The following is a 25,476-nucleotide window of genomic DNA, read 5'->3' on the forward strand; positions in this document are numbered from 1 at the left end:
AGATAATATGTTTGCAAAATACATAATTATTTAAAGTTATCACCATTTTAAAATATGTTTTAAAGGTAAAATAAAATTTGTAGTTTTCTAGTTCCTTGCTTTCATTTTCCTGATGAAAGGGTGGTGTATGTATATAGTGGATGTGTAGAAAAAAGTAGATTTTTAGTTTTTTTAATATATATATGCTTTTTTAATATATTTTTATTGAATGTGTTGAGAAATGGGTCACATACTGGTTGTGATTAAGCATTTGAAGAATTGAGGTAATTTACGTTACATTTGAATCTTTTCCATAACTACTAGCAGAAGGTAATGAGGAAAATGTGATACTGTAGTATGTTAATTTATCAGCTTCTGATATTTTGCTCTACTTGAAGTAGTACTCTAAGAGATTATAACTTTGTACAAAATCAAGTTCCCTATTCTTTTCAGGGATTAGATAGGGAGTCTTGAGTCAGTGCTAGACGTACTGTTGTATGCCAAATGTAGAATCAGAATTGTAAAGACTACCAAGTTTAGATGAAAAGAGCATTTATATAATTTTCCCTAGAAAGATTGTGTGGATTTTTTTTTTTTTTTCCCCACTGAGAATGTCTGTGGAGTAGTTTCTATGTTCTTTCCATTTGTGTGCCATAGAGAGTTATGCAGAACTGGAATTTTACTGATCAGTCTGTTTCATTCTGGACTGTATCAGTAATGCTGATACTCAGGTATTAGCCAGTAAGGATTGAACACTTGCAATTTGTGACCCTTCTCTTTTATTTTGAGCAGGTATTTGTAATAGGCAAAATATGTACTTCACTTGACCTTGAAACACTTCTGCAATTCTTGTTCTGCTTGGCTTTGTTCACCTGTCTGCCCACATTCAGACAGCAGTTCTCCCCTCTGGGGTTCCTGCTTCTTGTCTTCCTGTCATCAGCCAGAGTTTCACATTCTTTAACTGTGCAGCCTGAATTTACGTGCCTAACTGCAAAATTAAATCACCCCTACCTCTCTCTTCAGACAGCAGTCATGTTTCATTTTTGACCTCGTTGTTACTGTGGAGTCACGGTGATATTTTGCTGAGCTGTTTTGGCACTGTTGGGGCATTATGTGCTTTTGATACAAGGAATGAGAAAACGGTGTGAACATCAATTTCTGTTGCAGTTACTGTTTAATAGGGGTTTATCTGAAACAGAAAAAAGAAACTCAAGTCAGTATTTTCGCATGATAAAGGACAAAAATGAAAGTGTACTTTTAAGGACCAGTTTTTAGACACTGCCTAGGAGCAGGTAACAGGAGGTCTTTGCTTATGTGCCCTTCACAAGATGCAAGGAAAATTGCAGCCCTTCTGTTCAAGGGAAGAACAGTTCCTTCTTTCTCTCTCTAGAGGCATGTGTCACTTCAAAGACAGAGGGAAAGGGTCATGACTATTGTGTAACTCAAAATTGTTGTAACACTGCATTACTGCTGTAAAGGTGACTCTGTGGATGGATTCAGCCTCTCCTTTAGGAAATGTTCTCTTTTAAGGACTTTACCTCAAAAGGATGTTAAAAATCAAGTAAGAAACATTTACTTACCTGGCATCATTGTTGACCTCAGACATAAACTGATCTGAATTTATTGTTGGTTTCACTCTGTTTATGAGAAAATGATACCTAAGTCAATGTGATAAATATTTGCAGACAGGGAATTGGGCGTTTCTGATTTTGATTCATTTTTTAAGGTATCTCTAAAATTCAGGAGCGTGGGAGAAATTGGTTAGGATTTGGAGAGATGTATGAGTTTAGACCCTGTAATGTGCATCCGCTCTGAGTTCTTGGCACTTTCAATTCAGAAAATTTCTAATGTGAATGCTATAACCTTTCAGAGAGCTAACTCAGTCTTTACATTCTGTTGAAATAATAAAAGAGGTCCTGTGCTGCCCTTTGCAGAGGTGTGAACTTTGTGAAGCTTTAGATTAAATTTTGGAATGAATTTGCTGCAAGTTTTAGATTTTTTGCCTGTAAAATTGCTGAAGCAACCATAGAGGATTGAAGCCTAGTTGCACCTTGTATATGCTTTCAGCTTTCTTGATGAAACATCATCTTCCTGAATTATATGAATTGTGTCTATTCAGTGGCAACAGCTGATTTTCATCCCTTTCATAAGTTCATCTAAAGTTACAATTGTACTAGTTCTTTTATTTTGAGAAAAATACTATTTCTTAGAGCAAATAGTTACTTATATCAAATTGTATTTATATCAAAATGTTACTTCTATCTACCTATTTGTATCTATTCAGTAATTTTTAGAAACTTTGTCATCTGTACAACAGATTTCCCACCTCTTAGTCCAAGTGATGTTTTTGATGGCTGGCAGGTTAATAGACATTCATGAATAAATGCTGCACACTTTCTTTCTTGGGAAAAGAAAATTGAAATGCTTTTGATTAACATTGGAACTTAATAAAGGGGAAAAAATATAATATGACAGGAGCGTTCTGTTGAGTGATTCTTCCAGTTAAGTTGATTCCTACAGGGGAATGGCTCATGAATAATTCAGGTAAGATGGAAACAAGTGCCTTACTGGCCAATGACTCAATGAAGAAATCATGTTGGAACCAAAGCATCCTATGTAAAATGCATGATAGTTTTAATGCTGATGTTTAAGTATTAATAAGTTTTGTCCTGTAGGGATAGCTAGAGGTGCAGTAGGGTTGAACCCCAAACAGAATTTGTGTGTATCTCTTCTGAAGCTGTCACAAGTGCTCTGTTTTAAAACAGAATCAAGTGGATGATCACTGTAGCCTAAAGTAGAACCAGGTTCCAGTTCTCAGGTAAGTGGAACTGGCTTTTAAAAGAGAGCATGGTGACAGAATGTTACAGATAGGTATGGAAGGGAAGAAGCAGGTAGCCCACTCAATGTTGCTCTGCTTCCTGAAGAGTTGAATTCCTTTGCGTAATTAATCTAAGCAGGAACACAAGCAAGCTTTAATAGAAGTATCTTTTAAAAATGAACTCTGGTAGCGCATGTAAGAAATACATAGTAAATACCAACTGTTGTGTTTCAATTTCCATATTTATTAAACAAATGTATTTGTTGTGCAAATAACGCCCCAGTCATGAATGGAGCTTGAGTTGTACAGAGGATAAATGACTTACATGAGAATCTTTGAAGAGCTTCAAAAGGTTGCTTAATTTGTGCATTTTCATTGTGGTGCCAACACATACATAGGCCATTGATTCTTAAGGCTGCAGGGAATGGTATGACATGATTTCAGGAAAGGAGACGTGATCCCACTGAAATTTAATGACAGTTTTTGGGAAGAGTATCAGTAATTCAGGTTCCCTATAGCTTTTGATTTACTTCCAGGAAATTAAAAACATTAATGCCATATTGCAGGTCAGATTCAACTTCAGCAAACAAAAGCTAGGAAATATGGGCTAAAAACGAACAAGCAAAAGTACATTTTTGTGCTTAAATCTCAAAGAGTACATGGTTAATCATGATTGTTATTTAATGATCTGATCAAACAGATTTCAGGAGATGTTGTAGACTTACAGTATTTCTTGATGGGTGAGATGCGGTAAGTGGTCATGTGTGTCACTGATACAAACTGCAATGTAGAGTAATTAACATCAAACAGTTACAATGGTAGCATCATGTGATCGTGTTTCTCAAGTTGGTGAGCTATCCAGTGAGCCGCAAATGCTCAGCAGACCAATGTAGGTCAAACTTGTCTTTAGACTTGTTCCTGCAAAAATACTCAGGCAAAAAAAAAAACCCACAAACTAATTTCAGCATTAAAGAATGTTAACTTTTACTGGTGCTTTTTCCTGTTGTCTTAGTAGACTTTGTCTCTCTGTGAAACAGAAATCAGGTCTGTAGTCTTACTAAAGGTTTCTCAAGCCACAATTTATCCATAGCAAAATTCTCGTAAAGTAATTCTAAGAAATTGCAAACATTGTTTATGCTTTACAGAAGCATGGGATACTGCAGATACCTCTTCAGAACTGCTTGGATTTCCTGAGCATTTCAAATTCCTCTGTTGACTTCCTTGATTTTCAACATCTTCTTTATGCTAGGAATTGGATTCTAGCCTCCTTGATGTCTCTTTTGACATGCCCTCTTCCCAAAGAAGAGAATAGGCTGACCCACATCTCTGAAAGGCTGCATTTAAATATCTTTCCTTTGGTTTTGTCTGACAAGTTACTAAAAAAAACCCAGCATACCAATTTTCCCAACTAGTGAATTATCAGATTCTTTCTCTATTTTTATAAGCCTAGTTTTGATTGGTCAGACTTGGGAATTACTTCTGCAAGTGCCTGGATTTTAATTGCGTGTAAATTCATTTTTTCATTTGCCTTGCTGTGCTAACCACTTTCTATTAACATTGCTTTCAAAGATCCATTTTCTTTGCTCAAAAGACCTCATATCTCAGTATAAATTTCTGATATTTTATGGTTCATAAGGCTGTATCTTGAACTAAAACTGCAACATACAATTGTGTGCTGCCATGGCATCTGTTTTCTATAAGCTGTTATTTTTTAAATTTGCTGTTCAGGAAGATTTCACTAATTATCCCATTTGGGACCTCTTTGGTCTTCATGTATGCTAACTGACATTTTATCAGATCTTAACTTGTGTGGAGCACTAACTGCTGTAAAATACAAAAGCCAGCTCAAGATTTGTTAACTGTGTTATAGTAGATGTATGTGGGTGAGTTGTTAAGGTGATGTTGGTGCTCTTTTGTCTTCTCACATAAACCCTGTCCCTTGGTAACTGGTATATTGGTATACACCAGGCCTTGGCTGTGATTTGTATCTACTTCCCTTTGTGAGGAAGCTCTAGTGCCGAACACAAACTGTAGAAACAAACCTTCCCTTTTCCAAGTGGACGCCACTGGTGCACTCTAGAGGGGTCCAAGTATACTGTGGTGGAGATGCAACTGGCATGCAGTGGTGTAGATATTTACCAGAGTCTTCCAGAGGCAGTTTTTGTGTCAGTTCAGTATGGTCAGTAAAAGCTCAAGCCTTCTGGACTTAGGTCCACGTGCATTGCACACCCAGTATGATGGGAAATACTTGATCCTGCCAATGTGAGTACCAGGACATGGGTGGAAAGGGAAAAAGGAACAACTCAATAACCAGCAGTGATTCACAATACAATTGCTTAAAACCTGCTAACCAATACCCAGCCCAACCTGAGCAGTGATCTGGCTTTCCAGATAATGCGCCCCATTTTATATACTAGGCATGTTGTACTGTGGTATGGAATACCCCTTTGGTTAGGTTGGGTCAGGGGTCCTTGTTTCTGCTCCCTCCAGGCTTCCCGTGCCCCTCCTCACTGGCAGAGCATGAGAGACTGAAAAGTCCTTGATCAGGGTAGACAGTATTGAGCAGTAGCTTAAACATCAGTGTGATACCAGCATTGTTCTCAGGCTGAAGCTGAAGCACACCACTGCACCAGCTACTAAGAAGAAGGAAAATAACTGTTACAACTGAACCCAGGACAGTATGCGTGACAATGCTAATGTTGTCGGATTAGTAGCTGTTGTGAACTTCCTTAAATAAAATAAGGGTCAGTTTGAGAGAAGCTTTAAAGGTTAAAACCTTTGTTAAAGGTTTCTAAGACCTAACAGTGGAATTTGCTGGAACTGAATGGACCTGTACAATGTACTAAATCTGTTCAACAGATATGAAGTTGACGTATTTTCCCTTTTTCTGGTTCTGAAATATTTCTATTTGCAACAGTTCATGCATGTAACAGGCTCGTGTCAGTGACTAAAGGTTTTACATTTTTCCTTGCCTTTTATTGTAGATCTAGATAGCCTTATGTGGCAACATGAAATATTGTTTTAATACTTTCTAGAAGCATTGGAAGCTCACTTCTGAATGTATGTGAGCACTGAAGCTGTTTTAAAAACTTGAGTTTCATGGTGTGCATTTTAAGTGTGATGTTTTAAAGAATGTTGAAAACAAATTTTCATTTTTCAGCTAAGTAGCCCTTTGGTAAAAGAAATGAGAAATAGCAAATAAATTGATTTGCTGGGTAGGTGATGACTATTTTGTCATGATAGAATGCATTGTTTAGTCCAGAAATAGCAGTATGACACTGGGGAGCACAGAGGTGGTTAAGAAGCAATATCACTTCAAGGGAAATGTGTTAGTGAGGCATTGGAAACTGTGTAGCTGGGAGAGAAGGAAAATAACAAGGAAATTTCCAGCCAAAAGAGAGGGACTGTTGAAAACTGTGGTAGAGGTTTAGTGGTGCAGAGAAAGTACTAATCTAACAGTGCGAAATAGAATTGATTTGGAAGTTGATTTTCCAAGTTGTATATTTTATTTATGTATGTAAAAATGTGTAAACATACACATTAAATATTGTGTGTGATTAGAGAGAATATGTATACTTCGTCACAAAACCATGCATAAATAAAGGCTGTAATTTTGCTTTCAGTTTTCTAGAATGTGCTTTTCAACCCCTCGGAATGTATTTTCTGGTGTCAGAAGAATCCCTTTGTGGGGGCTGTGCTTTGTGGTGCACGGTTATAAGAACTTTATAAGGTATTTTCAAACAGAATTTACTAGTCATAACCCTAGGCGATTGTTTTGTCCAAAGCAGAACTACATGATATTGTTATGAATGCATAGGGAATTGTACACAGAAAGAACATTTTTGGAGTTTGTATAAATTTTTATTATTTTTTTTAATTACTTTTTTTTAAATTGTATCTTCTCATACTGCAAGTGATATATTAGTGGAGTTTTTACAGCTACTTTCCAGTTTCTCACTTCAATGAGTATAGCTTGAGAGGAAGAGCATCATAAAGCCTTGAGTTAAAGAAACCTCATGGGCCTTCCATGTCAAACTACTTTTTTACTCTGAGACCTGGCAAAAAACTAGCAAGATACGTTCTGCATTGGATTGAGATTTTGTTAGGCACCAGCCCTTGCAGTGAGATCTTGGTGTCCTTGGGTTCATTTGAAAACCCAAGTGTTAAATAATACTTGAGACCTGTGTCCAACTTTATTTCAATTAAAGCTTAGCAATGGTGTCTAAGATCAAACACACACATAAATTTTTTGGGTAAAGGAGTAGTCATGAAGCAACAACAACAGCTAAATAAAAATATTACTCATCACCAGAGAGCAATCTTTGAGACATCCATAGGAAGGCTGTTGTAAGTTAAGCTCAAAATATATAGGGAATATGTGGAAAAAATCTCTTTGACAATCTTGAAGCTGTGTATAGCTTTCTAAAAGGCTCAAATAATTATGTAGATGACCCTCAGAACTAAGGGGGGGAAAACATCTATAAAGCTATTTAGTATTGGAAACCACTTAGTCTGGAAAATAAATCAGGAAATTATTACACCTAGCTATTTCAAGAAAACTAACTTCATGATTTTCTTGATCTCTCTGCCAGAAAGAACACATATTAACTGAAGAAAGTGTGGGGCTTTGTTGTTTTTTTTTTTTTTTCACTTTTGTTTTTAATTCAATCCTTGTTCTTCACAAAAGAACTGTTTTGCTGTAGCAACTTTACCAGCACCCGGTAGAGTTCATATATAGCTTGTAAGCAGTTTTTTTATTTTTGTAAAGGTGTATTTTGTTTTTGTGAAGGTGTAAACACTTTCAAAGCAAAGATTTTTTTTTCATGGTTGGATGGAACTGCTCACTGCAGAAGCAGCCATTAGACCTGAAGATGGACTAATTAGATGTCTGCCTTTTGCTGCATGATGTTAAGACTTAAATTCTAGCACACCTAAAGTTCATGCAATTCCATCAGTCAATTAGACAACAGAAAAACAGGTCAATTTTACTAGACTCCATGACTCGGGCAGTTGATTATACTGAGAAAACACAGGACTTGATGCTTTAGCAGAGGGTTTGTTTTTGTAATTGACTAACTGCTGCCTCCTCCTCTATTGACCTTCACTAATTTGTAGGGTTGTCTGTCATTCCCTATCAGCAGTGGAGTGGGGAGGTTCATATGTAAACATCAACATGGCTAAGGTCAGGGGGGACTGCATCTGTCTCTGTAGCTTGATCATTTTAATTGTGTGTAGGCTGCGGGGCGTTCTGCCCCTTTGTTCTGCAGATCTATCTAGAAATCTGCTATCTTTGTCACACTGTCAGTGTTTTAATACTAATGAAATGAATAATATAAATAGTTATGGATAATTTAAAAATCTGGTGCTTTCTTCTGGTCCCTGTGCTGCCACAGGGGTGGAGTGTGTCAGTATCACCTGGGAAGTGGCTTTCTGTGTATAGGGTATGCTGGTTTGCCCTGTATGGTATGGTGGAGTATCACAAAGGGCATCTATACTGTTGTTGTGTTTTGCTGTGGGACTCTCTGTCGTTATCATATCATTGAGGAATAACTGAAACAGAGAAAACTGCCTGAAACTTTTATTGTGAAAGGTTGCATAAATACCTTTGAATTGTATATTTGAATGTTTTGGATGTCTACGTGAAGTAGAAAAGCATGTCAGTGATTGCAAGGGTCTGCCAAGTTTCCAACTTTTTAATAAAATAACTGTGTAGTGTTATTACCAATGCAGCATGTAAATGTTTGCAGCTTTTTAACACTTTGGCAGTCCTACAGTTACAAACATTGTGGCAGAAGTGTTACAGGATCACTGTTGTTTGGTAGTTTCTGTATCATCTTATTTCTGCTGCAAAATGATTGTATATAAAAATACTGGGTTTTATTTCCTCTAAATACTTATGAAGTTTCAATTCTCTTTGTGACATTTCCCATAGCCTCATGTATTTTAGCACAAACTGGTTTTGGTAATAGCCATATTAAATGTCCTTATTTTAATTTAATCTCTGTTCAACATATCAAGCTTTCTATTTCAGCAAATGATCCTTCTTGCTTTGCCGTTTCTTTCCTTTGGATATTCACATCCACTTTATTTTGCCCTTATTTTACCTTGGCTAAGTTGGCATACATGACAGTCTTTTAAGACCTTTTCCAAAATTTGTGCTCAAGCTTCTCTTGCTGATATTGCTTCGTCTGAAGCTTTTCAGTAAGTTGCTTAGATAAATAGACAAAAGTCTTGGTGCTATCACTTTATTAGAAAATGACTGCTCCAGCTCTCTGAGATGGAGGACCCAAATGTAATTTTTTACTTCCTTGCTCTATATCCTAGTGAGCAGTCTCGATTAATAATCAGCGTAATTTATGTGTCAGTATTCTGAATTATTTTGAATGCAGAGGTTCCGATTTGATTCTTTTCAGGTTGATTTGCAACATTTTTTTTTTTGTTCATTGCTAAGCTTCCTTGATTTTCAAACAATACATGTTTGCATTCATAAATCCCATTGACAGGGTTTCAATCAGGAATAAAAGTGACATTTTTCCTACTAAAGTTTGAGAAAGAGAATACTAAGTAAGTGTGTTTTCTCTTACTCTGAGTAAGAAGTACAAAAACAAGGGGAACAGAAGCCTCAATTTCTGGTTGTAAGGCAGTATTGAATGTGTGGAAAACTGGTGAGTACAGTAATGGACAATCAACTTCGGCAAAAGTTGATGAAAGTGTTTTTAATAACAGTGATAAACTTAATAACCTGATCCTCCCTCCAGCCTTGCTACTTCAAAATGATCTTCAGAAACCAGTGCTGACCTGTACAGAATACTGAGAAGTGCTAAAACCCGTTCTGCATGTTGTGATGACTAATTGAAAGAAACAGCTTGATGAATTTTCTAGGTTAGTAGTCTGGCTTTTGCAGAGAAACCACATTGCCGGAACACAGCAAGCTGAGACCAAAAAGTTATTGCCTCTAGCAGTGATCTTTGATCTGGCTCTGACTGATGTTGCATAGCTGTGAATTCCTCAAGGTGATGCAACACCAGTTCTGAGCTGTAGTACTTGCAATTCTGGATGATGAACCAGAAAAATAATATGTGGACATATTTAATCCTGCAGCTGTGTTACACTGCATTTCCTTAAGCTCATGCTCATGTTTATTCCTTGCACTGCCCTCTTCAGAAGAACAGTGCAGTTTGTGTATTTGAGAGCCCTAGTGGTGATAGCTCTTCTTCAGTGTGACCAAGTATCAGTCAAGAAAGTGTAGATGAAAGAATGGAAACTAATTGATGCCCTTGGGAAACTGCAGTTAAATACCATCATGCTGTATTAAATTTGCACATTATAAGAGTGCTAAGAGAATGCAAATTTCCCACAGCTTTCTGAGAGCTGAAGAAATGGGGCTAAGAGCAGCCATGAAGGATGTTGCAAATTCCTCATACAGCTAGTGGAAAGAAGGAAAATCCTCAAGAAGTTTTTGTCCTAATAGTTGCATGTGAATTGCACATACTTTCTTGGATGTTGTTCTTTACAACAGCCAGATAATACCTGGCTCCTTGCCTTAGGAACGTTGCTGTTGTGGTGTGCCTATAAAGAGTGAAAATAACTGAAGGCAAGGTCAACACCAAAATGAAAAAGCATTCTGTTTCAAGAAGCCCTTTATTCCTAGATAAAAGGGAAAGTTTTTTTTCCTGCTTCATCTTAGTGACAAGTGGCTGAAACAGAGAGTAAAGGAGAGGGAGGGGTAATTGGATTAATTCAATTTGGCCTGTATTTCCAAGATTTGATCAAAGACTGGCTATATAATTTGAGGGGAGTTGGTTTGTTGTTTTGTTTTGCTTTAAAAAATATTAATTACAGCTTGTAAGAAAGTTGTCACAACCCCCAAATCTTATGAAATATTGTGTGAGGTCTGAGTGCAACACTGATACAGAATGTAAATAAATAATACAATTTTTTTTTTATGCAGTGCATTTCATCAAGAATAACTATAAAGTGCTTTGCAAATGATTGTGGCTTATACACAAATCTATATGGTTTTGGCAGAGGCCAAAAGAGTGTAATTCCCACCTTAAAAAATTACTTGGAAATTGCTGATAAGAAAAATTGCCTGTATTAGACTGTGGGGCAAAAGTGGCAGTAGCCAAAGGAAAAGTTCAGCTGCAGCAGGAAGTCAGGGTGTTCTTGAGAGGTTGGCAACAGTACTGGGAGGAAGGAGTCTATGAATGCAGACTAGTGGGGAAGAAATGGCATTGAATGGCTGATACTTAGCGTTAGAAAACTCAGAGGATGTGATGCTAATGTGAGTAAGTGACTGTGCTTTTCTCAGGTGAGTAGTAGGAGAAAATTCGCTGCTCTGCATTATGGGATAAACAAGTGGGAAATTTTACTTTCAGGTTCATGAAGAATCACTCTGAGATTTAGAGGTAAAAAAGGCAAAAACTAGCTTATTCAGAGAACCTGGTAATCAGGCTGCTACCTCCCATTAGAGAGGAATCAAAACAGATGAAACTCCTAAGCTTGCTTTCCAGATTCTCATTATGTTGATTTGCTGAGTATGCTGATTTTCTTATTATCTTATTGTCTAAGTTATTAGAAATTTCATTTTAATAATCTTTATGCTTCTATGCCAGAGATCCCCAGCCTTTTTCACATAGAGAAAAACACTGATACGGAGCACTGGATAAGTCAGTACCATACTTGGGAAAAGAAAAAAAAAACAACAACTGGAAAAGTGCAGGGAGATTATGAGAGTAAAATGCAAGCTTCAAATGTACAAGCAATTTTTGTTGTAGTGTGCTATTTTATGTAAGTGTTGTCTTGCTTGGCTGGAAGTAAATGTGATATGGTACAATGAAATAGTGCTGCTGCTTTATAAACCCAGGGATTAAGTCTACTGCCTTGCTTCTCTGGTCTTCTCATCCCTGAACAGAGGTTTTGAATAGAGGATGCAGCCATGGCGTTGCCTAAAAAAACCTCACATTTCCTGAGAATCTGATATACTTGTTTCACAGTGTCAGAATCCCCTGAGCTGCTGAAGGCTTGTACGAATGAGGTAAAACCAACTGGAAGCAAGTTAGTCTGTGATGAGAGAAACTGAATGCTGCTGATGGCTGTGGTTATAGGGTTTCTGTACCTGTGATGTTCCACTCTCTATGGCCCTGCTTTTAATTAATTGTGATGCTTTGTTTAGATCAAATGTTCAATTATGACCTTGGCTTGTCCAACAGAGAGTCACATGGGGTCGATGAGTAGGGAGATATGTTGTCACTGTCTCAACAAGTTTCTGTTGACTTGTAGTACAAGGATGCCCTGAGGCATAGTCTCTAAGAGATCCAGGATGTTTGGATTGTTTTATTAGGGGGGGGTTGTGTGTTTTTTTGTTTTTGTTTTTGTTTTTGTTTTTTTGCCTTTTTTTTTTTTGGCAGGGGGGGTCCTCTTTTTTTTCAGTTTTCTAAGTAGAATCCTACAATTCTTATTTTTAGCCTGAGTCACCAGCATTAAATCCCTGCCTTTATCATACGCATTTTCTCTGTATTTCAGTTTGGGCATTGCAGCAGATAGATAGGCAGATACGGTGACCTTAAACATTGCTGTTCAAAGAGGTCCAGGGTCACTCAGAGGCATTCACTTCATTCTCACCACTGCTCAGATATCACCCATGACCAAGCTATGCTGGCTTATGTAGCAGGTGATGTCATGATAGTAATCAAATGAAGAAATATGTGCGTATTTCTCATCTTTCTCTTCCTCACCACAAACCTGTATTTGACATGCGTTATTTAATGACCACTTGTACCCAATCATGTTATTAAAACTTTTGATGTGTTGTTACTGGTTATCAAGGATTTCTCTTTTTAGCTTCTTGATCTTCCCCATGAAGCTAGACTTGACAGGACTTGGCAGATCTGGGCAGAAGAGAGACTGCCTAGTTCAGTACTGCCATCGTATTGGATAGGTGGGTCTGTAGTACCTGCCCCGTTCTCCACTTGACCCATCACTTTGCTTCTGCATTGCATCAAAGTTGCTAGTCCTTTTTGGTCTCCTGAATGCAGACTTGGGATCAAGGCTGAAAATCTAGCGTTGTTTGCCCCCTTTACTAATAGTGAAAAGTACGGTTGGGAAAGCATCTGTTTGGATTGGGGTAAGAAAACGTTTAATACTGTTTTGTCTGTATTTACAGGATTTAGGAACAGAGATTAGAAACAAGCCTGGTGCAGTGCACTAGGGGCGATTATCCAGGAGGTGGCAGCTGAAGTATTTTGTTGCAGTAAGAGTAAAAAGCCTATGACTAGCTAACTTGGCTTCTGACTCTTTACAAGGGAAAAGGCAGTAATTCGTTAACACTGTGATAAAAACAAAAGTCATAATGGATGTGTGCTTTTATCCTACCACCTCAAGCGTTCATCCCAGCCTTTGAATTAATTCTGGATACTGTTGTGGAAGGGTATTCAGAATTAATTCAAAGCTTGGGGAAAAAAATGCTAGTTTGCCATTTTATGCATGCTTTTTATTTTTTGACTGACTTGAAAATTGTCATATAAATTCTGGGCTTTTGGAGGAATGGGGCCATAGTTTTGATTTTTTGTTGTGTTTTGTTTTGTGTTCTTCCCAAAGGCCGGTGTTCAAACTTGTTGCACTTGGGGTGCCATAGGCGGTCAGAATAGGTTTTTCACCATGGCAGTGATTTTAATCTTGCCAGTTGGGGTTAAGTGGTGTCCACTTAGCTTCCACCCTACTAACAATATAGTCTATATGTAAAGAAATAGATCCAAAATTCCTATTAAGTCTACAACCTGAGTAAGAAGAAATCACAGAAAAAATCCATTGATAGCTCCTGAATATATTATCTCTTATTGAGCAGAAGCAAAGGGCATTGCTGACTAGCCTATTAATGGTATGGAGAAGATGACTCAGTCACTTGGGTTAAGTGTTTAGAAAACAACTAGCTACAGCTGGCCTCACTTCTTTTTTATGAAAAGAAATTACACAGACAGCTGGAATCAGAGGTGTTTGAAACATTTTCACCCTTAATAAGCTGGAACAGCTAGCTGGGGATTTCTAGCTTTTGATTAAATGTTTGTAGCAGCCAGCACTTCTACTGTACAGATTAAAAAATGGCAGGTGTTGATTTTTCTTCCCCTGGCAGCAAGTGAAAATACAGTTATATTCCCTATTAAATTCAAACTGTCAAATAAACCCCACAACACCCAAAGCCCCATACAAGCCCCCCAAATACCCCAAACCCCAAGCAAATCTCAAACCCAAACCAACGCAAATGCTGCTGCCTGAAGAACCTGTACTTCTTCACCAGTCAGAAAGATATCACACAGATTCTAGAGAAGGGGGCTTCAATCCTGTAAGGTCCCTAGCACTTGAAACTTCAAGGCCTGCTTGTATTTAAACACATGCCTAAGGATGTGTTTAAATATCTTCTAGGGTGGGGTAAGATCTCTTCCTGGTCTACTTGCAAACCTGTGCTGCCTTGTTGGACATGATGATCTTAATTCCACCTCAATGGATGCAAGAACAGCAGTGCAGACTTGGAAAGCGGTGTTACTCAATCAGGTGCCTCTTAATAGGAAAGTCTTGGTGGATGAATAGCAAATATGTTGTTCAGTCCATGCCAAGTTTCTCAGTCAGTTATGAGCAGCATATGCCTATCTTGACCTCATTTGTTTGCAAGTGTTCTTGGAGAAACCTCTATGAATTAACTGGGAATGATCTGTGGTCCAGAACTGATGGTTTGACAGACAAAGTTTTATTGACATTTCAGAGTCCTTTATAGCTAATTTTTAAAGAAAATTATCTACATTTGGGAGAATTAAGTTATTAAATCATCTTGGTTTCAATTTGTCTACAGTGAAAGGTTCATGCCGGTTACATCTGGGCTTTCAGCAATGTAAAAGCGCTTTAAGTGAGACTCCTGAGACCAGTTCAGGAGAGGCAGCATGAATGCAAGGCATGCATGCTCACCTACCTATGCTTTAGGTATGTATTTAAGTCAGATTTTGGAGACCACTGGCAGATAGATAACAGGAATGGGTGAAGTATACTCCTCGATGCTATGTGAATTCGAAGTCTGTGCTTCAAGGGCAGATTTGTAAGGATGCTGAGGGATTGTATCTTCTGCACTCCGTTCTTGTTAGCAATGCCTGAGACCGGGCATGTTTGACTGAAAGTGGTGGAGCTAGAAACATCATGTGTACCTCCATCCCTAGATTGAACCTTTCTTTGGGCCAAAAAGGAGGTCTAGCTATCCTTCAGGAAATGCAAGAGATCAGAATAAAGGCTGATCTGTTCAGTCACTGAATATTTCTTCAAGCCTGGTTTGTCTTGCTCACCTGCAAATTCCCATTTGTTTCCCAGCATTGTTTTTTTTTGTTTTTTTTTTTTAGCATTTTTCCACTTGGCAAATATTGGTAGATGAATAAATGTTTTTACGTGAAACAGCTGTCAAAGAGGTACAGAACAGCACCTCTGTAATACCACATCATTGCATGGAAGCTTATTTCGTTCCTGTCAGAGCCATTGGACTGGGTAAGAGATAGACCCAGGCTGATCCTCACAGCTCTTTTCTGGTGCTGAAGTGGAATTTGTACGTGTGTTGCAGACTTTCCAGGGCATGAGCTGTAGCTCAAAACTGGAAGTACAGGTCCTAAGCAGGTTGATACATGTCCCTTTTCAGTGCTGTTACAGCATTAGTGCACAGGAAAAACTGATAGAAACAAAGCATGTCACCTGGGGCACTATTGTAGCCAGGCACTCAGATTTCATGTTTGCATTTGAAAGTTTATAGTAGCAGAATATATTTCTGGTAAAATTCCCTGCCCTCCTAAAGCTGCTCTTTATCAGGAGATGTCTTTTAGCTTACTACTGGTTATCATTTTAAATGATCTGTGTCGCTGAGTGGAAAAACAACAATGAAAAGGATTAATAGAGAAACTTTGTTTCTTGGGTTGCTTCCTGTTGAAGTTTAGTTTACTTTTTTGGTGCACCAAGCCTTATTTTATCTTTAAAAAATTCCTACAAAACAGTAACCATTTCACTGTGAGTTCTGCCAAAACAAATATTCCCATCATTTTATCTTGTGAGGTAAGCTAATGTTCCATATACTTTGTTTCTAAATACACTCTCTATCATAAAAAGACAGTCTGTATCCAAGATGAGTTTCAAGTATCCATGCATTGCTGCAAGAGACAACAAATGCTTTGAGAGTGTTTATTGCACTCATTTCTGGAGTTAACCCTTACACCACACAGGTGTTTGGTTTTATTTTGTAGTGGGTAAGGGGGAAGTACGAAAAAGAAAACCAGCTTCAGTTTTGTTTGTGGCATTACATGTGCTGTGGTAGATCACAATGAAATAGTAAATGGATGAATTAAAGCTAATGAATTAAATTGACAAAACAGAAGCCATGTGCAAATTCTCATCCTTTTTTATTCTGTAGCTGTGAAAGCCCCAACTTTACAATATAAATGTACCAAGCAGTAAGTCTCAGTAGAAGACTTTGAACAGGAAGATACTGAAAATGTTGGCTGTACAGGGGCATCCTCTGCTCTGGCAAGCAATTTTTCCTTTCTGCAAGGAAGGACAATGAGAGTGTTAAGTGTTGTGAGTAAATTTTTCCTGCATGACTTATTACTTGTGGCCTTTTGAAGTATCCATTTAGCAACTGCTACATGACATGACCTTTTCAGCGTATTTATCAGTCTCAGCCTTATGGATGATGCAGTTATAAATGTGGTCGCTGGGAGGAATAACCAATTCTAGGAGACTGTTCCAAAACAAGGGTACTTTGAAAGAGTTGTGTCCTGGTGTGTGTCTGCCTGAAGCCCTGACATACAAGTGTGAGGCACAACTGTAATTCCATAGCAAGAACTGTGAAAAGGAACTTTAAACAGCAAGCAGGCTGCATCTGATGAAGCATGAATGCTAGTTTCAATAAAAGATGCAGAATTACAGCATCCTACTATCTGTTTTAGTAATAGACATAGATATGCATTGATGAGTCTTGTTCCTGGAGCAAAATTAGTGCCAAATTAGTAAAGAAAATTGTCTAGAAAATGTTTGAGTAGTGACATGAATTTACTGTTTTAGAGGCTAAAGTAGGCATTTATGATTTACATACATTGTCCTCCAGCAAAATGGCTTTTGATTTGGTTGAAAGGTCTTTCTTTTTGCCCTTTGTTTCTCCACAGAGATCATTCTGTGATTCCTGTTTTAGGGAGTCTTATCTTTGAAAGGCAGAGGATGTTACATTTGAGCAGTATATTGACTTGAGGGATACGCTGTCTTATTAAATTCGTTTCCTGATACTCCACTGTGGCATTTCATGCACACATCTATCGAGCTTTAGATATTACCAGAATATACCTTTGTACTATTGAAGTAGCAAAACTTTTGTTAATTTCAAAGGGGTGGGGTCAAGACCTGGGTGGACTACTGTACTGATTCAGTGATTTTGCCTTTTACTGTTGAAAGGGCATGCACTATGCCCCATTTGCACAAAAAAAAGAATAATTCTGTCTTCCCACATTAATCCATTTGCAGAAAAAAACTAATAATGTGTCTACGTGAGTTCATGTGTTACATTTCTGGCACTGTTTGGCAGGTTTTATGCTTCCTCCCAGACCCTTCAGATCTTTCACTGGCAAATACGAATAAGCAAAGAGAGATTGTAACCTAAAGGCAGATGGGAATGAGACAGAAGAATGCTGCAATCTGCTGTTTGGGATACTGGAAGAAGGAAAAATATGATGGTTATCAATCACCTCCTTATAACCTGTAATTTGTAATGGAACGCAATTTGTGTATGATGTCAGTGACTTAAGCCTTGCTGTTTGAACCAATTTAAGCAGTTATTTCTGATAAAGTTTATAAATTTCTTAGCACATTTTGCATTTCTTAGTATATTTTTATTTTTTTCTCATCTTCTCTTTTATGATGATCCTGCAGGACTTGAGTTTTCCACTGTGACTTAATTACTGGCATTAGTACCTGTTTTAGAGATGGGAGACTTTCCAGGGCAGGAAATTATTTTGTAGCCGGTGCTGTGTCACACGTCTGTGAAATCTGGGATATGAAAGTGAAGAAATTCCCATTGTGTGCTTTTCTGAAGTTTTAATTTTTCCATTTGTGTTGATAAATAATACTCTTTGCCTAGTGTCTTCTGAGCTTGTCTCAGAAGTCTGTTACAGCTCCTGCTGACCATGAAGTTGGTACCTATGCTGAAGCTTCCCCCTGTTTGCTGCTGGCACTTACTGTTTGGAAAATATGAAATGGGGTGCATTTGAGATGCACAGGTTAGAGAATTCAGTGACTTTCAGTTCTATCCTAGCACTAGCATCTGCTCATGTTGATCATTGCTGGTTCAGATGTCATCTGTATGCTTACAGAAAGGAATTTCCAGTTATTGTTAGTCCCTTGTACATTGTGATACGCAAATGAATTTAGAAATGAACATTCTTTTTCTATGTTTCATTTTTTGGTTTATGTACTTTGCCAGCTATGTGAAAAGCAGACCTCCAATGAATTTATGTTCGCAGTCCAAAATACCTGACACTCCACAGTCCCAGTTTACAAGAGGAGATCAAGTGGAAAAAAAAGCATGAAAAACTGACAAATTTCTGGCTTCATGAGGTGAGGCCCTTAGGGAGGGAGTCGTGCATTAGTGAAAATGTACGAAATGATCAAGTATAGCATAGGATATTTTAAAGAATGGCCTCTTGTAAACTTTTTAGATAATACCTCTCCTTGTCCAGAACTGCTCCCTGAGGTATCATTCAAAAGACTTGCCAGAAGTAACAGATTTGAACAGCAGATATCTGATTAAAACCATTTTGCAGCTCATAAACAGAGCTACCTCCATAGGAAGCACATAATTTCCACAGAGGCCTGATAGAGCTTGTGATGTTATTTGAATCGTGGCAATGCTGATGTGCTTCATAGTCTGTGGTTGCATTCCATTTAAGCCATGTGTATAAAGCAATTCATTCTACAGAAATCATCAACAGTTTCAACATCACATGAAAAGGCAGCGGCAGACACATAGCAGATGCCTAGGGGGCTACATACAGTTGGGATCCCTGAATTACAACCTTTTTGAGAGCCTGCATTCTAGTTTATCTTATGGCATGATTGTTTCCTGACCCTTTTCCCCACATTCAGTTATGCTGAAATGAGTTCTCGCAGTTCTGGCATACCTGCTGATCTGTATTGGAGACAGAGACTCTGATAGAGTACTGCAAAGAGAGGTGGTAGTGCTGGGGAAGGACTAAAGGAAAAGTGGGAGGAGGTCTTGTGCTGCAGTACAGACATGAATTCAAGGACAGACTGCATACTGAGGCTCAAGAAAAAAAAAAAGAAAAAACAACAGGTAAAGCAAGTTGATCTTTTAACTTCCAACATGGCAGGAAGACCAAACAGTCCTATCAAAAAAAAAAAACAAACAACAAAAACTCTGCTATTTTTAATTTTATTTTTTCCATAGTTTGTTCTTCTTTTTTGTTCAGTTGTGTTCAGAATTATGAGGAAGTATCCTCAAGATTTGAATTTCAATATTTTAATCCTGCAAATCTATGTATCAGCAGATCATTAAGGACACATGTTGGGCACAATAACTAATGTTTAAGGAAGTCCACAAAGGTATGCAACACTGTCAAAAAATATCTCCAGAAGGAAAAGATTGCAATAAGTTAAAATGTTCCACTCTCTATATCATGTTATATAGGAAAGAAAATGAACTGCTTAGATAAAATTCAGAACTTGTATTGAATTTATGTATTTTCAAGCAGTGATAGTAGTTTGTTATGAGTTTGTTTTGATTTTTTCTTATATGTCTTACAGCTTTAATTAGTTTATAATAGAGTGGCATTGCTTAAAGGAATGTGAAAAGCAACATTGTACTTGTTCACTAACTAGGAAAAATTGTATTCCATATTAGATGGGAAAACCGTTTTGAGAGCACCTGTCAGAGTGGTCAGATGTAGGTTTTCAACTAGCTTTTTTTTCCCCTCCCATACAACTGTGAAAGGGGAAGGGAAATGCATAGAAACTCTAAGTGTTCAGCTGAAAACAAATGGGCCAACTGTGGAAAGAGCTCCTGTCAAAAAGTCCTCATGCTTTCTCCATACCCTAAACCTTCAAAAAAGCCACTGTACACCTGGGATCTCTGATGATGTGGATGAAGCTGAAAATGTGATAAGTGGAAGTAATCAAATTAGTCTATCATAACCTAATATGTCTAGTATCTGTATGACCATTGGAAGTAATATTTCTTATTAAAATGTTTCTGTCTTTTCCTAATTTGAGTCCATCTATTGTTTAAAATTAATTTTATGATCTATGTTTTTAAAGACAGTACAAAAGATAGAAAAGAGGAGAAATACCGAGTTTGAGATAGTTGTTAATATGGCTGCTGGATGCTTCTGATGGGCAGAGAAGATTATGTACCCTTCTTTTCTTTAAAAAGATAGAGAAGCCACAGCTTAATGACTTCAGTGATTTAATGCAAGTATTTTGAGGAACGTAAGAAACTGAATAGCTTAAAGGGCTTACTTTTGAAAAAGGGTTTTTCCAGCATCACTCCCTATGATCTATGGCATAGGGACTTCAATCCAAACAGCCTTCAAATACCTGAGAATTACATTTTATGTAACAGGAGTACTGATAGCTGTACTTCTAGTTACTTCTGGCTGCTTGCTGGTAACATTTTTATCTGTGGGCAGTACTTCACAGACACTGAATGAAGACCTGCATTCCCCAGTCACAGGTACCGTGAGAATGAGATCCCTGTACACTGGGAGAAAGAAGCCGTCCTTTTCCCACAGGGGAAATGAAATGAGACTGATATGAAGGATTCTGGACAAAGTCCTTGGTGCCATCTCTGTGGCACAGAATTCTAAATTCTGTGTCTCCCTGTTACTGCTCAGAATTTGCACTGTGGTAGTGTAGGGGATGTCACTTTTTGAGTTCTGAAAGACTGATGTTCAGTGTTACCTCTGTCTGTAGTCAGTGTGTGCTGCAGAATATCTGCAGACTTCTGCAAGAAGTTGTAACTGAGCACAGACAGCAAAGCTTAGCTCAAACCAGCTCAAACTGCTTTCTCATGCAGAGACTTGGGAGAGTCTGGACATAGAAGTAATTGACAGAGTGACAAGCTCTCTCCTGCGTGTAACTTTGCATTTTTAGTAGTAGTATCTGAAATTGGTATAACATTTTCCACAGGGGCTTCCTTTTAGCGTGGTAATGTTTAAAATGGTGTATCAGAGCAAAGTATTGTTTGTTGCATTTCCTGACGTCTACCTGAGGGAATTACTATGAATGCAACTGATTGTACTAATTTTTCCTGCCAGTCTGCTGAAGTTTCTTAGTACGTTGTGTTGAATTTGCATGTTGAATTCCTCTTTTACCCACATCTCTTTTCAGGTTTCCCTCTATCACTGTATCTTTCCTTTATTGTCTTAGTATTGCTAACCTTTTTCGTTCTTAGAGCAACCTGGATAGAAAGAATGATTTATGTCTCTGAGTCTCCTAGAAAATAATTTCTGATCTTTTCAGCTTGAATGTGAGGAAGTAGAACAGCAGCATGTGAAACCCTTTTATGGGATAGATCTTGACAGGTAGTATTGTCTTTCAGAAAGAAATGAGTGTGCTCACTGCCAGAATGTGCTCCTGCCCCAAATTCTATTTTTATCTCTGTTCTCCTTAGGTGAACAGAACAATAATAAAACATTCATTTTACTCTCTCTTTTTGGTTGTTTTTATTTTTTTATTTTTTTATTATTTTCTAGCCTAACTAACTCCAAAGAACAGTCTGCAAGCAGAGATGAGGTCTTCTTAGAATGGCACCCACTGATCTTCTATGAGGCAGTCTTATCTGATCTAAGCCTGCTAGATCTCTTGGCAGTGCTGCATTATTCCTCCCAGGTGAGAAGTGGGCTGTTTGCAATCACACTTAACGTGTTGGCTGGACTAAGTTTTGATTTTGTAGTAATCTTCAGTTTTCTTGGTCAAACTTGAGTCACAGTTTAATTTTATTGAAATTGAACTGGATTTGAATATACAGACTAAAGCTTTGAAGGGCTTGCATCTGGTCAGGCTATGGCCACAGAGGGAAGGAACAGAGATGGGAGCAGAATGCCTGTGAACACTTTTGCTGCTCCCAGATAGGGAGTGGAAAACAGCAGTAGATGCCACTCCACACAGAGTACTCATTGTGTTGGTGCCCTGCAGCCAGTCTACTACGGCTGGCCACTTCACTTGTGCAGGCTCTATCCTGGATATGCCAAATAGCAATTACTGTTAAGTCTGTGTTCTGTTCACAGGTATGAAAGTGTTTGGAGTTATAAAAAGATGTCTTTCTGTAGGAGTGTCCATTTACACATCTACACCTGCACTCTTGAACTGTTTGATAAGGTTATGAGCGCTGGTGTGCCAAATTCCACGAAGCTCCTGCTTGGTTAAACAGTCTTCATCCTCGCACAAATGGTTTAAACTTCTTGGCCTGCCTATGTTACAGAAACCATAATAATATGGAAAACTATTATGCAAGAGGAAAAACTTGAGGACAATAGCTGGGACAAAACCAAGGTGTTTCTGTGCAAAGCCAGATATGTAGTGACAATTCTGAGGTGAAGGTTATTCCACTTTATATCTACAGGGGAATGGATAGGATAAATTTAATCTACAACTTTTTTGAATGAATTTTACCATCAGATAACACCATATTACATACACTAAAGAAAGCTTTTATTCCAGTACTAAAGTAATTACTTCATTAGAATTTTATTCTAATTGAGAATGCAGTAGTTAATTATTTATAGTACTTTGATTCCTGTTTCTAGTATCCTGAATGCACTGTTGCTCTAGAGTTTCTTTGCAGATTCAGGGAAGCTTTTCAGAAAGCTTTGTGCTAAAGATTCTTTTTTGTACTACTTTAATCTGTCCCTAGTTGTGTCATCTAGCTAGCAGTCTTTACTGAGGATGCAAAGGCATCTCTTATACTCAGATGTCTGGAGTCAAGTATTCCTAAATGTAGAAGAGAAAATCATTTTCTGTAGCTGGCAAATAATAGATAGTTGCTCTAGGAGGGGTAATGAAGGCAGAACAAAATACAAATTTTGTTAGTAATGGAAAAAGACCAAAGAGGCTTTGGGATGTTTCTATGACCAGCGGATGTAATTGCATTAAGGAAGGACTCCATAGGAAAACGATGGTGTGGAGGTAACAGGGATGTTTATGTAAGAACAAACAGAAATAAAGAGACTCATAATGCACCAAGACTTACATTTAGCTGAAAATGGGATCTGGCTGCTTCTTAACCAAGGTGGTCATGCTATTTATCAGGTCTGCTTCTTTAGATAAATATGAGTTTCAGTTGTTCTCTTTCTTCACTTCCTGCTATTTGACCTCAAATTCACAATCTGAATTCATTGGTTTGTCCATAAATTCTTCTACCTCTTGCTTTTATCACCTAAGTTTTTTGTGTCAATGTAGTGACTGCAGGATTTCTGCAGGTAAATAAAAAAGTAATAAAATATTCCAGCTTTAAGGATGTTGATCAGCTAGTTAGACCAAAGTGTGATCATGAGAAGTAACTGACTTTGTTTTACAATTAGGGTAGTAAGGCAGGGAGAACATATGTATTTTGCCTGAATTATGTAGCAACACTTTCAGAGTTATGTCCAGTGCAGGATGTTGATTTGAGTAATGAAGTCACTATCCTTTAGCCATTCTTTTAATAATAAGTTGCTAGTTGGAGCAGAGCAGGGGCAATTCTCATTCAAAATAATTTTAGAAAATAATAATCTAGCACCCAACATGCTACATTTACATGTGCTAAAGTGGTTTTAGGAGACAAGAAAATGAGAACTATAATATTGTCCTCACTGAAGAGTCTAAATGAGCCATGTGGCACTTGTTTCTCCAGTTGTTTGCAAAGAAAGAGAAGATAGCGATTTCTGGAGAGTTGTGCTGTTCACCTCTAAAGGATCTGGTCTCATGATTTGAAGGATGAAAAAACTGTACTGCGCTTGGCCCTTAAGACTTCTGCTTGTCCCAGTTTTTCTGGTAGCTGAAGGTAGAGGAGAGTAAAGCTTTCTGAAGAAGGCTGTTCTCTTCAAAAGAGAAACTTCTAATTATGTCTAATGAAAGGAACTTAAAAAAATATTTTATTATGGCACTGCAGAGTGGTTCTGAGTTTCAAGACAGGTGTTATTCTCTGGTGTTTTTCTTATTTTTTACGAGTTTTTTTTCTGATGTCAGGCTATTGAAAGGCTGTTCCTTTACAATATTTTGATTCTTTTTTGTTTGTATTTGGCTGATTTGGAAAAATCCAAATAGTGTGGCCTCTCTGAGGAGGAAAGGGGAAGGGGAAGTATTTATTCTATTTGATCACAGCCCAGCGCATCCTTTTGAAATAGTATTGTTGTGTATAAATGCAGGAGAAGGACTTCAAGAACTTCTGCCTACAGAAATGCGTGAGGACAGAGCAGTCCTCATTCAGAGGAGTCATCTTTCTTGAGACAAAGATTGCTAAGGAGTAATTTTTGGCAGCATGCCCATAAAGCTGAAAGTGATGCTAGGCTTTCATGTCTAGTATAAAACTTCTGTTGCTATCTAGTTAGTATAGACCAGATACATGAATAAAATGGTGGTGTTCAATTCCCATCAAAAAAAATTTTCCAATCAGACATGTTCTCTTTGAGCAGAGGACAAGTTGTAATCTACTGATCAGATAAAAGTCTTCATTTCTTCTGAAAGAAAATATTTGCATCTATAACAAGAATAGAAGATGCCTTTTCTCTTTCTATTGTGAAGTGCCTGTAGAGCAAGCAGAAACAAGTCTAAACCAGATCAGCTTGCACACAGAAGGGAAATAGGCTGTTGGGACTTTAAAAAATTATCAACATGATTTTGGGAAAGAAATATTTCCCAGTGCAATGGTTCATCACTAGCCACAACTGATTTGCATATAGACATCTTTCAAATGAGTCACAAAATTTTTCACCACTTTCCAACCTCACTGTTTTGCAATATAAGCTTGTTTGCTGGGAGTGACCACCTGTTTGCACAGCTATAATCAAAATATCATCCACTATTTGGAGTCAGTCTAGTTTAATACAATATCTTGACCAGAACAGTGTTAGAAGCAAGTGATAGATTCAGGTTAAACATAAGAAAGTTCTTTACTGTGAGGGTGGTGAGGCTCCGGAACAGGTTGCCAAAGGAAGCTGTGAATGCTACACCCCTGGCAGTGCTCAAAGCTGGTAGCTGGTGCAGTGCTGTGTTTTGACTTCCAGCCTGGGAACAGTGCTGGTGATACCGATGTTTTCGGTTGTTGCTAAGTGATGTTTACCCTGACCAAGGACTTTGTGAGGCTCATGCTCCGCTAGGGAGGAGGGGAAGCTGTGAGGAAGCAGAGACGGGGCGCCTGACCCAGGCTAGCCAAGGAGGTATTCCATACCACAGCACGTCATGCCCGGGGTGGGGGGTAACTGGGAGTTACCCGGAAGGACACGGGCTTCCGGGTGGAACTCGTTTCTTGGCCGGTGGTATCGTATTCTCTTCCCTTGTTATTTTCCCTTATCATTGTTGTCGTTGGTGGTAGCGGTGGTGATTTGTGTTGTACATTGGTTGCTGGACTGTTCTTGTCTCAACCCGTGGGAGTTGCACTCTTTTGATCCTCCTCCCCA

The sequence above is a fragment of the Pezoporus occidentalis genome, unplaced genomic scaffold (genome assembly GCF_034315485.1).
Source record: "Pezoporus occidentalis ecotype Australia unplaced genomic scaffold, CSIRO_AGI_Poc_V1 ctg86, whole genome shotgun sequence".
Lineage (NCBI taxonomy): Eukaryota > Metazoa > Chordata > Aves > Psittaciformes > Psittacidae > Pezoporus > Pezoporus occidentalis.